We start from the raw sequence: 14,989 nt of genomic DNA, 5'->3' as shown, positions 1-14,989 counted from the left end.
TATAAATATAAATAAATATATATATTTGTATATATATTATATACCCACTTGGGCTAGAGAAGTAGTGAATTGGTTAAGGGCCCATACCACTCCTGCAGAAGACCAGAGTTCAGTTCCCAGGACTAAAATTGCCCAGCTTACAACCAGCTTACCTTCTCTCCAGTCAAAGGGCATTTAGCGCCCTCCTCTGGTTTCTGCAGACACTGCACTTTATGCACAGACCCATACAACAGGCACACAGCTATACATATCTTTCAAAAAGAAAAAGCAATCATGAGCATATAACTATATTCCCTATTCATGTGCACTATTGAGATTAGTAGAGAAAAATGGATTCTTCTTATTATCTTTTGGAATTCATGTAAGTTTCTTTCTATTGGAGATGACACATTGCTTTGTGGAAATAATAAATAAAATTCAAATAGTTTTTCTCATTGTGACTTACTTTGTGCACCACCATTTAAGTGGTAAATCGATTCCTCGACTTCTCTGTCTCTCTGTCTCTCTGTCACTCTGTCTCTCTGTCTCTCTGTCATTCTCTCTCTGTCTCCCTTTTTCTCTCATATATATATATATATATATATATATATATATATATATATATATAACTATATATATGAAGAAAAGTACAGGGTAGTTCAGAATTAGACTTGTTTAAACTGGTCCTGACTCATAGCTGGAAATGTTTTTATTGATTATGTCAGAACTAGCTAGCGTCTCCTGCAGCAGGCACACCTTATGCTCCAATCCTGGTGCCTGCAAAAGCTGTCCTGACCTGCAGTTCTCAGTACTCTGAGAAATAAGATGCTATATGTTCTTTCAATGTAACATTTCTTGATACCAAAAGCATCAAATATTCTCTAGCCATGCAATTGTCTCGGAACCATCCACTTGTATTATCTTAGGTGTGGTGTCAGGTTCTTGTATGACACAGCTCAGGGAGAAGGGTGGTTTGGGAGAAGACTTTGGTTATTCCCATCCTCCTGTTTCTTTAATGAATCATAACTGTACTGCAGGCAATGAGGAACTAAGAATTTTTGGTAAATTTATATCTCCATGACCTGTTATTAGAAACCAGCTTTCAAAAGTGATCATTCCCTAGATTTATTAGATGAATATTATGGAAAGTTTAGATCTCTTATATTTGGACAAGTTCTTTGTTCTTCAAGAGGCTATCTTGATTTGTGGAAATGTTTTTAAGTTCTGTGTAGATGATAAAGAATTTGCTCCAATTTAAAGTCTTCTCTAAATCATAATTCAGAGCACACCCAACCAGATTGCAGAGTGTAGAACAGAGCAGGTTTAAGGGCTTTTGTCAGTGGAAATTCATGAGTGCTTTGTAAGCAAAGAATGCATTTCCTTTTCACTTCAGGTCAACCTGGTGTCCTTGGGGCAGCGTCCTTAGCCTGAACGTTTTGAGTAGTATTAGTAAATTGTCAAAGTATTTTTCTGCTCAGTGCTTTGCTATTCAAATAAGGGCTTTCAGTGACTAAAAGAGATATGGAGAAAAGGAGGGTTATTAGAACAATAACATAAACTGATTTTTAAGACATTTATAGAGTAATTCTGATAGTGTGGGGGTGGCATGAACATAGAAAACAGACAGTGAATTACAGCAAAGTGGATATCAGTTAAGCCACTAGCAGGATTTATGATGTGGCTTGTTGTATTTGATGCAAAGTATGATAGGCAAGTACAGGATTTATTCACACCTCAATACCCAATCTTAATTTACTTATTTATTTATTAAAAATGCAAAAACAACGAAAATGAAAATAAATGTTGATGGTTCTATAAAGTAATATAAAATCTAAGCAACAAAACTTTAAGAAGAAGGTAGACAGAAATAATCTTTAGAAATTTAGGCAAAGATTTCTCGGACAACTCACCAGAAATCGGATCTGTTTAAATCTAGACCCGAATGAAGAGAAAAGCTAGAACAAAAGGAAATGCTGGCAAGTCGGAGCTCTTGCAAAAACCTTCGGCCCTGTGCTCCCAATTCAACAGTTAGGAAAACACACCGTGGAACTGGCAAAGGATTTGAGGAGACACTTCACAACAGAAAATACGCAGTTGCCAATTACGTACATGAACAGATGCGAAGCATCATCAAGCACCAGGGAACTATAAATTAAAGCTACAGTGAAATATCACTGCATCCTAAAGAAAAACCAGGTTCCTTCACTGAGCTCCTTCAATGTGTTCAGATCACCGTATGAAATTGATAACTCAGTAAGGCTGCTATCAGAAGGCATGAAGATGGGAGATGCTGGCTGATGAGAAACAACTAACATATATAAGGTATCAAACACGCCCGCTATGTATTACATATGATAAAGCTCAATGCAGCATGTGACCTGCCAGGGCTTCTAAGCTCCTTCCTTTATGCAATCAGTCTACCTTAATGTTTGAAGTTTATAGGTTCCATTGGTCTTGAAATTAAAATCTGTCCTCAAAATTATCTTGGAATTTATTGAAAGTGTTCTTCTCTATCTCCAACCCCCATATGTATATATGTGTATGTGTGTGCCTAGGTGTGTGTGTGTGTGTCCAATGTCTTAGATGACCTCTGTGACAGAGTCATTTGACCACAAAAGGGGTCTCTACCCAAAGGTTGAGAACTACTGGCTTAAACAATTGGCTCATAGCATTATGTTAAGTGGTGCCAGATGGCACAGCAGTTATGAGACCTTTCTGTGTTAGCATGCAGACTTGATTTTAGATCCTAGCATCTGAGTAAAAACCTGTGTGTGTCTGAATTCAAACCTGTAATCCCAACATCATCACAGGAGAGGGAACAAAACCAGAGTGTTACTGGGACTTCCTGGTTGCTCACTGGACTACCTGGTCATTGAGAGCATTAGGAAGCTGATGTCCTTTTTTGGCCTCGGGGCACACCCACCCTAGGCACCCTAGCAAGTCATTATGTGAGACTATCAACTCCTAACGTGTACTTTGATGAGAACTCATGGGTTATGGCTGTCAGCTGAGATGTATTCTACTGAGAGGAAGGGGTCTAGAGATAGAGTTTGTAGGCCCGTGGAGCTCTATTAACCTCTTAATTTCAGAGTACTCATCTTCAAAATTATAAAGCTGGAAAGACAGCTTCAAGATTTCTCAAGGGGTGGGGGGCTCCATGGTTCTGATAGTCTGAGTGCACATGCCCTGAGTTAGGGCTGCTGCTATTGAACCAAGTTCTTCGGTTTGGGCTACTGGCCTTGTCTTACTCCAATTTCCCACCTCCCTTATTTGGTCAACCAGCAATTTGTCTTGTCTTTTCTTTCCTACATTCATAACTGTGAACCATTTCTTGAAGGTGTTTCATGCAGCCTTCCATCTCTGACTAGGTTCACCTTGCAGTCAGTGACTTTTTGATTAAGGTGACTTTTAGCTACCCTAGAGGTATGCCTTCTGTGACTGTGGCATCCAGCATTAGACAAAACAGTAGGTTTGGGCCTGTGCCAGTCTACTACCCATTGGCTTCGTACATTGCAATTGCTGAAAACATTAGTACCTAGTCATACCTGCTACGACATGCATAAACTTTATGACAGGATAAAGGAACTCGATGCAAAAGAGCATCATTCCAATTTTATACTGAAGTATCCAATGAGCAGTCCACAGAGAAGCTTAGTGAGTTACAGAAGTTGAGGGACTGGAAAAGCAAGATTGGTCATTAATGAGTATAGGGTTTCTTCTGGGCACCGTTGAAGTGTTATGAAATCGGAGAAGGGTAGGAAGTACCCAACTTGTGAAAATAATCTAACTGCCAAATTCTGCACTGACTGGAGGACTATCCTATACAAAGACATCTCCTGAAATATGGTTTTACATAAAATAGTCAAGCAATCAGTTACCGATATGACAGGATTTCGTTAGATACTTGGCAATACTTGAGTAGTTTAAGGACGCAGCGACCGTCGTGGAGGTACAGCCTCAAATGGGTACACTTTCCCTAGGGAGGGTACTCCAGATTGCTGTCGAGTGAACAGCAGCAGATACCAGCACACTTTATCCCAGTGTAGAAAGTGGACCTCTTGTCTATAGCCTTTGAAATGCATGTTGGCTAAGTAGGTCAATATGGAAGACGTACGGTTTTGTCTGAAGCATAGGCAACAGTGTTATCTGTCCCATCAAAGGCCAAATCCAGTGCAAATAGGAAAATAACAGTGACGAAGCCAGTTCTTGGCCTTACTTCTCTCACTGAGGGCTTCCATTAGCTACTCTGCCTAGTTTCTTGTCAGTGTTAACACAAACTAGGAACATGGGGGAGAGGTAAGCCGGAAGGAACTTGAGGGAACTGGCTGGTAGGCAAGTCTCTGCACATATTCTTTACTAATGATTGATAAGAGGATGGCCCAGCCCACCGTAGGCAGTGCTGCTTGGTTGGGCAGGTTGTCCTGGGTTGGATAAGAGGGCAAGCTGAGCAAGGTAAAGAGAGAAAACCCAGTAAGCAGCTTTCTTCTGTAACTCCTGCCTCTGCTCTTGTGCGGGTTCTTGGCCTCACTTCGCTCAGTGTTGGACTGTGAACCCTGTATGTGAGCCAACTTGACCCTTTCCTGCCCAAACTGTTTGTTTTGGAGGGGGTGAGTGCTTTGTCACAGCAGCAGAGAAGCAAATTAGAACAGCAGTGACTATTTACTTGCAACTTGATTCAACTGAACATTTGCTGAATCTGGGAGTTTTAATTTGAACACACATAACTTTAATATCTTGTGTTAAATACAGAACCCACTTCCCCAGATATCTTGAGATGAAGAAAGACCAAGTTCTACCTACTCTAGGAAGGTGGATGCTGTGTCTTCTCCAGCTGCTAAGAGCCTGTCTATTTTTAAAGGCCCCAAGAGAAGACACGACTTCAAAGAGATGAGATGGCAAAGCCTTGCTCTATGCAGGATCTCAGTGGAGCTAATCAGCCAGGTTGTGGGATCTCCATGGCGTCTACCTAACTCTTTCCTCCCCCACAGGACTGAGCCGCTAGCAGAACTAATTGTGGGCCTGTGAAGTTTGTTTTGATTTCTATTTTTTTCTTGTTTGTTTCTGCCAACTGAGAAATTCCTTCTGCTTACATTGTGAAGAACAGGCCCAGGGTGTCTATGTTGATTCCCAGGGGCTGTGATGGATCAGAGCATTAGAACATCCCATAATACTAACCCCTCCCCCTTCTCAGTCGCAGTTGGTACCTTTAAGAACTGGCCCAGCTTCACCCAGAATAAGGTCACTTGCTTACCTTCCATCACCTATTCAAACATCCTGACTCACCATAGTAGATCTAAAAGGTGCCTAGTTTAATCTCATCACTTTGAAGGAAAAATATAAAATGGAACACAGATTCACCACCACAGAAGGGACAACCCCATAACAGATTGGAGTCTAGGGTCTTGATTTGTGAGGTCCACAAACTCACAACACATTGTACTGCCAGGTTCAGAACAATTCCAGTTAGATTTGCATTCCTTTCCGGGTGGGAAGAACCATTAAGATATGTCACTACAGCAAACCATGAGACATTGTCTCCTCCAGAAACCAGCAACAACCAGGCATCATGTAAAAGGGGCTGCCAAGAGCATTGTAGAGAACACAACTGTCCTAGTAGTTTGTTTCTATGGCCACTGTGGAGGTTATTTGGGTGAGGAACAAAACTGTGTTGGGTATGGTTTGTTTTCATTGAAACTTTTTATTGCTTTATTATTCTGACTCCATTCAGCCTTTTCCTGTTCCTAATGATGTCATATTGGAAACTGTCTGCAGTGGTGGCCGAGAGGAATGGCTCATTATCACAAATGAGTGATACTCAGCCAGCTGATATGGCCGTCAGGTCTCTGGAGGGTTTCCGGTGCCTCTGCTGTTATCCCACATAACTAAAAGACATAGGGTATATAATACAGAACATGGGAGAAGATAACCCTCCGTCTGCACTTGCAAATTTGCTTAATTTATGTGAACAGAATGTGCAACTGGCCAGAAAGTTTCGCTAAAAAGAATCTCGTCTGCCTAGGCAAAGAAAACTAACACAGCCCTGCTTCTAGCCAGCTTCCAACACTGAAGCCTAAAAGGAGCTGTTATTTAAAGGTTCGGGTTTTCTGTTCCTGTGAATTCGATGAATTTGTAAATGTCTTACACTGAATGGGATCAAACTATATTTGGGTTTTTGTGACTACTGTCTTTTCAAAGTTCATCCATGTTACAAAGTTCCTTCTCCACATTTCATTTATTCATTCATCTGCTGGTGGAAATTTCCTCAGCCTCTGCACACTATTGGACCACTATGAACATGAAAGTGTGGATGCACATTTGAGACCCTCCTTTTGATTCTTGCTGATGAGGAATTCTTGATATGTTGATGGTTTTGATATATTGACTAGGGCAACAAGCCTTCAGGCTGCAAGAAGCAAAGTTGGGGATGGATCTTCTTACTCTCCACAGGACTCCTGCAGCACCGTTCAGTGGAAAGTTTTACTTCCCCATTTTCCAGATAGGAAAATTGGAGGAGAAATGTTCCTTCCACAAGGTTGGCCCTGACTTCTGATCTGTTCTTTTCTACTCGTGTGCGGGAATTGACATTGGGGCTTAATTAAGAAACCATATTTAGAAAGGAAAGCTCTCCCATTTCTTGGGCAAAGGCTTCCTGACTTTGGCCACAGGATTAAGAGTCACACTTTCCTCTGGCAACCATGGGTATTTCTGTCCAGTTGCTCTATATTTCCAAGAACATTCTCTGTGGGCCTGTTTGGCTTCCATTTACAAAAGGTTGGGGTGTAATAACACTCAGTAAGTCCATGCCTAAAAGTTTGCACTAAAATGTTCCATGCTATGCACCCCTTCAGCATACCTCCTTTTCTCTTCCACCCCCTGTAGCCCTCAGTCTAAGCCTTTGTTCTGTCTGAAAATCAGAGTCTTCTGTTTCGCTGCCTCCCTGTTAAGATTAATCACTCAAAGATTCCCAGTTTGCTCCCCCTTGAATATGGGCAAATGGCAGCATTAGTTCTGACCTCGCCCCTGACATCTGATGTCAGGATCCTAAGGTGCCTTCTGTTCTTCATCTCCTCGGATCATCTCTTTACTGCCTTGCAGACTCTCCCTCGTTTACCTTTTACTCAAGCTCCCAAACTTAATAGCTTGCTAGGTTTTTATCTGATTTACTCATAATGTATGCATGGTCAGATGTGTAGGGACCTGATCCACCAAAATTAGTGCCTTGGGACAGCTCTTATGGGCACAATGTTTTCAGGGAAAACAATGCGAACGCTTTGAGCCATGGATTTAAAACACGCAAAGCAACAAATGCACCATTCACCTGAAATTATTTACAGAGTTATATGTATGCATGCTCCTTTTCTTTTTCCCATTGGCTAACATGGGTACAATATTGAAGCCAGGAAAAGCAGTATAAACTGCCTTTGAAAAGCAACTGGTGAGTGCCTCATTTTCTTACACGTATGCACATTTTGTTTGAATTTTCCTTTAAAAAAATTCCCCTTGTGTTCCTCGTGTGGAATGTTTAGTAAATATGTCCATGATGTTAGTAAGTAGTTAGATAATTACGAACAGAATTTAAAGATATCATCTGTAATAGCTGTCGTCAGAAAGGTACGTTGTTATGGTAAGCAGGGAATGTGAGGATGTTGACAGTTCATCCATTTATCTAACAAACTTTTCTTGGGCAATTAGCATGTGCCAAATGCTCAACATACATTAATATATTAATCACCCGGTTTCATGGATAATGTGTACACAGCTTCTGAAACTCGATCCTTTATTGCAGTTCTTCATGTATTATCTATGCCTATATTGACCCCTGTACCAGTGCTCTCAAATGGAGGTAATTTTGTCTCTCATGGGATATGTGACAATTTGGGGAGATAACTTTTCTAGCTGCAGACGCAGGGGGTGTGACTGAATTATAGATGACAGAGGACAAGGATGCAGACAAGTGACCTGTAGTTCATAGCGTAGTCTATTTCTGCTGTGAATCATCTCTTCCAAACACCAGGCACAATCACATTGAGAAATGCTGCCACAAACTTCAGGCTTTTGATATTAGGGACTCTCTCATACCTCATGATGTCACCAGACTTCATGAGTAAACGGGTTCCCCAAGGAGGTGCTGTGTAGTAGGAGTGAAATCGCCAGGATGTGAAAATGGTAAGAAGAACCCTCTTCTCTAGAATCACTATCCCAATACAGTCCCTGGACCAGCACAATCACTACCACCTAGGAAGTCATTAGAAACAAGGGGCACCCAAGCCCACCTCAGATGTACCAAGTCAAAGTTTCCACTCTACCAAGCCCCTCAGGGAACTTAGATGTCCCAGCAGGTGATTCATGAGACACTGACATCTGAAGAAAGGCTTTGTCATCCAAAGGTGAGTTAGATGAGATGCTCAGTTGCAGAGGTCCAGATTCACCTAGCAACAGTGAGCTAAGGGGTGCTGCCTGGGTTCCTCTGGTGACTCTAGCGGTAGCCTAGGAAACATCTGAAAGCAGTTGGAGACCTTGAGGGCATTGGCAACATGGGGGGGAAATGATGCAGTTCCAACCAATTCAAAAGCAGGGGGATGATGAGCAAACAAAGTTAGCAGTGCCAGTGGCAACTCGAGGTCAAGTAAAGATGCTGGACAAGGTTGTGCCAAAAGCATTAAGAATGAGGCTGACAGTGGGAAAGGGCAGGCCATGTGCCAAGCCCAGGGGAGGCCAAGACTCTGAGACAGCGGGGGGGGGGGGGGGGGGGGGTGAGAGGCAGCAGCCCAGACTGGCTACAGGCCTTTTCATTCCATTGTCTGGGTGGCTCCAGTTCATTAGGGGAATCGAGTTACCCAGAATCCTTATTCAATAGCTCATGGTCCTTCCAGGACTTGATAATGTGGTAATTAACATGGGGATTCCAGGAATGCTTTGGATTTGAATTCTGTCTATAGCAGGCTGGTGTGTCTGGAATCTGGGTACTGAAGATTGTTATTCCAACATGCTCTTTACTTCATTCTTGAAGGCTCTAGTGGACTTAAAATCTGAGCAAAGAAGCAGATGAAAAAAAAACTAAATGGAAGGGACTTTCTGAGGGGCCAATAGCAGTTTTCAGATTCTTTAGTTGTTAAGTTCTGACTTCAGGCAAAAGATTGCCATTGTCTTTAAATATTGAGGCATTGTTAGGTTTCATGACAGATTTTTAAAATACTGAAATACCACGTTTGTTACTATTATTTTATTTAAAACACAATGGAATTTTCTATGGCTTTATAGGCTTGATCAAGTTTTCTTAGTAAATGAAATCTCTTTCAGAAGTTGATCAATGAGGCTACAGAAATGGCTCAGTGGTTAGAGCACTGACTGAAACTTCCAGAGGTCCTAAGTTCAATTCCCTGAAACCACATGGTGGCTCACAACCGTTTATAATGGGATCCCATGTGCTCTTCTGGTGTGTCTGATGACAGCTACACCTTACCATGACCATGACTAGGACAAGGACCATGACCAAGATCTAGACTATGGCCAAGATCACAACCATGACCATGGTGATAATTATGTCAATGACCATGTCCATGTCAAGGAGCAGAACTATGACCATCTTACTTGCTCTAGGAGACATGTTAACTGCCTAGACTGCCTGGATGAAATTCTAGGGAAATTGCCCTTCCTTTTTCTGCACAAATTAGTGGCAGTAACTATACATGTCTAATGCAGACCCGAACAACCTAGAGAACTTCAAACTGGAAATCTCAGACTTTTTTCTAATGCCTCCACAAAAAGCACCAAGTTGCTTGAACATCAAGGAAAACTCTATCAGTTCTTGGATTTCTATAGCAAACCGTGCTTTCTGATTTGTGATTCGTGCTTTATTTTATATTGTCCTAGCCCTGGCAAGTTATCAATATGCTACATACTCTTTTTTTTTTCTCTAGAACCCATAATGAAATCACAGCATCAGTTAGAGCTTCAGAAAATAACTTTGGAAATTGAATACTTTGTTATTTTGGGTGAGTCATCTAAATTCCCTCACCTTCAGCATCCTAATTATGGAAAAAGACAAATAATGCTAGCCTCATAGGACTGCTCCAAATCCTAAATAAAATGTGAAGAAGTTAGCAAATTCAGAGCAGTATGGTTGTCACTAGTTCAGATCTTGGCTGTGCTAGTGAGCACACATGTTAGGAAGCAGAAGTAGACCACCTGACTACCAGGCCCAAGAAGCTCATTGCCCATCTGACTCCCCCTGTTCCCACAAAGTTACAGGGATCAACCACATTTTCCTAGTAGTCCTCACCTTGAAAGATTATTAAATGTGCATTTTTTTCCTGAGTTTGAACTGAGTCTTCTTCCCTTACTAGTATGAAAATATGCATTAGTTTTTGACCCTGTTTCCTTAGTGTTCATGTCTAGTTAAGCCTTTTCTTAAGTACTTGCCGTTTATATGCAAGTACTTAAGTTAAGATCAATAGGAAAGGGATTCTCTACTAGGCATAATAAAGACTAAGCACCCCTGTAACTGGATTAAACTTTCACAGACGGCAGTGTCTCCCAACTTTCTCTGAGGAGGCTGCCCCAACCCTTGGGCACCGGAGAGCCTTCTCATTCAACACACGAGGACAGAAGGGTGAGGCTCTGGTCTTTTGGCTTTGTGCTCAAGTTCAAGTCTACGTTAAAATTCTGTTAGAGGACTGTAGCTTAGACTTTAAATCTAGATTTTGATCTTTAGATCACTTTGATACTCAAAAAAAAAAAAAACACTCTAAAACAGAAGAGTAAAGAATTTTAAAACAATTTTATATGTTATATATATATAATTATTAATTATAAGTAATGCTATTTTCCATAAAAATATTTTGAATGTCAGTTAAAATTAAAATTTATTTCAGCATATTCTGCCTGATTTCATTCAAAGAACATTTTGTTATGATGGATCTGCCTAGCAAACGAAGAGGAGACGTACGTCTTCAGTGTAGAATGAACGGTCATAGTGTTACGGTACCCTAGTCACCTGTTAAACATGTGACTACTCTAAGCCTGGTGTTTCATTTGAAACTTGAATTGAGATCAAGAATGAGGTTGGATTTAGCACAATGCCTGGCATAGACTAGATTTCATAGATGCCTAGATTTCACTGAGAGCACTCTACTCCAAGGGCATTTAAAACCAAGTTCTTGATCTTCTTCAGGTGTGTGTGTGTGTGTGTGTGTGTGTGTGTGTGTGTGTTTCTGTGTGCGTGCTCACAACTGTGTGTTTGAATCTTTGAGGGTATGCATTATGTGTGTACATGTGTGAAACTATGTGTATTTGCATCTGTGAATGGGTCTCTGTGTGCCATCTGTGTCTGAGTGTGCCTATGTGTGTACCTATGCATATATGAAACTATGTGCTTTTGGATCTGTGAGTGTGTCTCTGAGTATGCTGTGTGTGTGTGTGTGTGTGTGTGTGTGTGTGTGTGTGTGTGTGTGCGTGCCTATGCGTGTATGGGTCCATATGTGCAACTATTCATGTTTGGATCTGAGAGTGTGTCTTTGTGTGTGCAGTTTGTGTGTGAGTGTGTGTGTGTGTGTGTGTGTGTCTGTTTGTTTGTATGTGTGTATAAAGGCTAGAAGTCAACATCAAGTATACTTTTTATTTTAGAGACAGGATTTTTTATTGTTGTTGAACCTTGCTTATGTGATCAGATTCACTGGCCAGAAACCTCTCACGATTCTCCTGTCTTCTTCTTTGTGCTGAAAAGCAGGGTTCTCAGGGATTTGCAGGTAGAATCTGCTGAAGCTTTAAGCATTGTTTAGCATGAACTGGATATTATGCATTGAGGTCTGTTCCTTGGCAAGCTTCTCAATCTTAAGAGCACAGAATATGGCACATGGATTATAAAACCCTCTTTTACCTACTGTATTTCTCTTTGTGGGATATTGTTAGAGGCAGATAGAAAGCTTTCAGCATGGGCTTTGCAGTAATTAAAGGGAAAGGATGTTGAAAGCAAGAGGCAAAGAGAAATGAACCAGTTACATGTCACATTCTTATCCCTTGCTAACTTTTGTCATGCCTGCCCAAGTGTTTCATAATAGGATTAGCAAGCCTTGAAGACACACACACACACACACACACACACACACACACAGAGAGAGAGAGAGAGAGAGAGAGAGAGAGAGAGAGAGAGAGAGACAGACAGACAGACAGACAGACAGACAGACACAGAGAGACAGTGAGAGACAGAAACAGAGACAGAGAGACAGAGAGTTTATATCATTGTGTCTGTAATGAGTTTTTCTCCTTGGTAGAAAGAGGGCAAAACACTTAGGCAATCAACTCCTTTCCTAGCTAATGAGTGTGGACATCTTCCCTGGGATCCTGATTGCAGAAGATGGTAGAAACAAATTGTTTGTGACAAGGAGCTACACAGACATTTGCTGTTGGGAGCAGCACACTGACCTCACAGGGATCCCCAAATACAGAGGAGAGACATACAGTGCCCACCAGCTTCAAATCTGGGTCACTTGGTGAGAAGTGCTCCAACTTAAGATCTGGGACTCTGGGACACAGTGTTGTGCTCACTTGGGGTTAATCTCCTTCTATTCACCACATGGATTCGAGGTCATTGCCCTTTTCTTTGCTACCTATTTGTGGCCAGCAGATTTGAAGAGAAGGGTTAGGGTCAGCAAGAATAGAAATGAGGTTGGAGGGCAAGGTGTCAAAATAAACAACACAGTAGTCTAAAGGAAAGAAAACTGTATTTAGGTCACACTTCAGAGGGAATAGAAGTGTCCTAGAAGGGAAAGCATAGGAGCTGGAGGGACTCAGTCCATGACATAGGAGCTTGTGGTAAAGGCTATTCACATTTCTATAGATAACAAAGCAAAGAGAAATCTGCCAGAGGCATGACTGGGCTATTACTCTCAAGACCCAACCTTCATCTCCTTTGTCTAAGCCACACCTCCTAAGATCCCAAAGTTCTATAAAACAGGGCCAACAGCTGGAGCAGAACCTTCAAGCATAGGAGACTTCCATTGCCAAATTCTAATAAGAGATATGGAATAACCGACACCCTGCTCACTGTGGACACTTGGAAGGTGCTAGAGAAACACGTCAAATCTCTAAATAAATACTGGACTGTCTATTTCACCATGAAGAGTGCTATAATATTGTACTTCAAGTTCATTCAAATCCTGGCCGTTTTCATCTTTATTGTTTCTCATGTCCATCTTAGAACAGTTTTTTGGGTGTGTGAACCTTCTTACCAACTCACACGTTAGCAAATGTTAAACAAAAGGTTAAAATCACATCATAATTTTTTTTTGAAAAACAGTGACAGTATTTATTGTGAATTAATATTAAAAAATAAGATTATCAAAATTCTTCAACTGGGAAGGGACAACAAATGTAGGTGAATGTTTATTTTGTTTATTTTTTTAGAAGCATAAACTTCAGGTATCCATTCTTATGGTCCATTCCCTGGACTACAAGGGATTAGTAAAGGACTCCTTATAGACGAGAGGGTCTTCCTTCATCAAACTCCATTGTATTGAAGCTGCTAAAAATAGTATAGCCATTTTTCCAAGCCTATGACTAAATTCATTTATGAGAAGAAAACAGCCTATTGGTCAGTGTGATTCCCAATAGGAGGGTGGACAGAAGGAGCAATCTATTGGACAAAGTAGCCAATTATTGTTTGATGAGTGTGTGCCATTTCTACTACCCACACCCTGGTTAGGCTCTGTAAATAGAAAGACACTGTCGCTCAGTTAGAATGTGTATGTACAAATATCTAAGTCCCCAAGAAGCTCACACTTAAATCATATATCTTCCTCTTGGTTTGGGACAGAATCGTTTAGTTTAACGTGTCATAACCAAAACCTAGCCTCTTGAATGTGGGATGAGTCATTAAAGATGTATTTATTCTGCATTTTTAATTCACAGATGCTATGATTAAAATACTTGCTCAGAAGTGGTTTTGTGTTTCTGAGTTTGTATGTTAAATAGCTTGAGAAAATATTTTTTTCTAAACTTACCTATGGTTGGTATTAAGAAGATTAAGTCCTTAGATATATGGCTAAGATCTTGTTTTGCACAGATTAGACACAAATCAATGAGTTAATCTCATAATCCCAGGCGATATGGACATATTGAAAAGCCTATTTTAAAAATTTTAGAAAACTACAGAGTTAAAAAACTATCCCACTTTGTTCTAAGGTAAAAAGGTTAGTCTAGCTATATCTTGCTATGCAAAAGAGACCTTGCAACTTTTCAGTGCTATTTGTTTAGATTTAGAATTTAGTTTCTTAAGGAATAAGAAATGTGATCCAAGCTATACAGGAAGAAATGATCATTTATTGGACTACCAGCCACCTTTTTCCAAATCCTGTGTTATCGATCATGTGTTCATATGTTATGCTCTGAACATGGGAATCCGGAAATGAGTGGGAAAAGTTGTCTGTCTTGCTGGAGTTCACTCTGATCTCAGCATAGTTTCTAGCAGGGACAAGGGGAATACCACAGGCTTCATATGCCTTCAGTTCAGTAAACACTTGAGAAGAACTTTTATTATAAGCTTATAATTAAAAATCCTATAAAACTAGTAAAACTAACAACACAGACAGTAATATGAGAAGCCAAGGAGGGAGGGGCAGGAATCTGTTAAGTGACAATTAACCCCAAATGTGTTAATGTCAGCCTGGCCTAAAGGGTTTCCAGAGCAACAGAAAACCATGAGTTTCTGGTTTCTCCATCTCTTGCTTTGTCGACTATCTTTGAGACTATGAGACTTTCTTTTTGTTGTCTTGTCCTGTAAAAAGAGAAGTAAAAGAGTTTAGATTCAGGGAAATCATACTACAAAAGAAAAAGTAAATTCAGTTTTACTCAGTTACCTGTGACTCACCCGGCCTCTGCCAACCCTTTTAGCATTCTGTATGAAAGCAGATGTTGGCCTTCCCTAGTAATCTTACATAAAAATTTGAATTTTGTACATTATATAATAAATTTTATATGCTACATATTATCTGAACAAATAAACAGAAGAAAT

At 40.6% G+C, this 14,989-nt stretch overlaps 1 protein-coding gene and 1 long non-coding RNA gene across 7 annotated transcripts in view; one reads left to right on the top strand and one right to left on the bottom strand.

Annotated features, from left to right (window-relative positions):
• The window catches only part of SLC8A1 (solute carrier family 8 member A1), a gene marked incomplete at its 3' end in the record, with an annotated part of 271,539 nt that overhangs the window by 113,014 nt on the left and 143,536 nt on the right, over positions 1-14,989 (top strand). The window lies entirely within an intron of this gene.
• LOC308419147 overlaps positions 13,335-14,989 on the bottom strand; it is a 55,087-nt gene continuing 53,432 nt past the window's right edge. For all 3 annotated transcript variants that reach the window (XR_013974979.1, XR_013974980.1, XR_013974981.1), the window contains exon 4: positions 13,335-14,752. This is a non-coding gene — a long non-coding RNA (uncharacterized lncRNA). The remainder of the gene's footprint in view (positions 14,753-14,989) is intronic.

This window comes from Micromys minutus (genome assembly GCF_963924665.1).
Source record: "Micromys minutus genome assembly, chromosome: 3".
Taxonomy (NCBI): Eukaryota; Metazoa; Chordata; class Mammalia; order Rodentia; family Muridae; genus Micromys; species Micromys minutus.
This window is presented reverse-complemented; position numbering and strand designations above follow the sequence as displayed.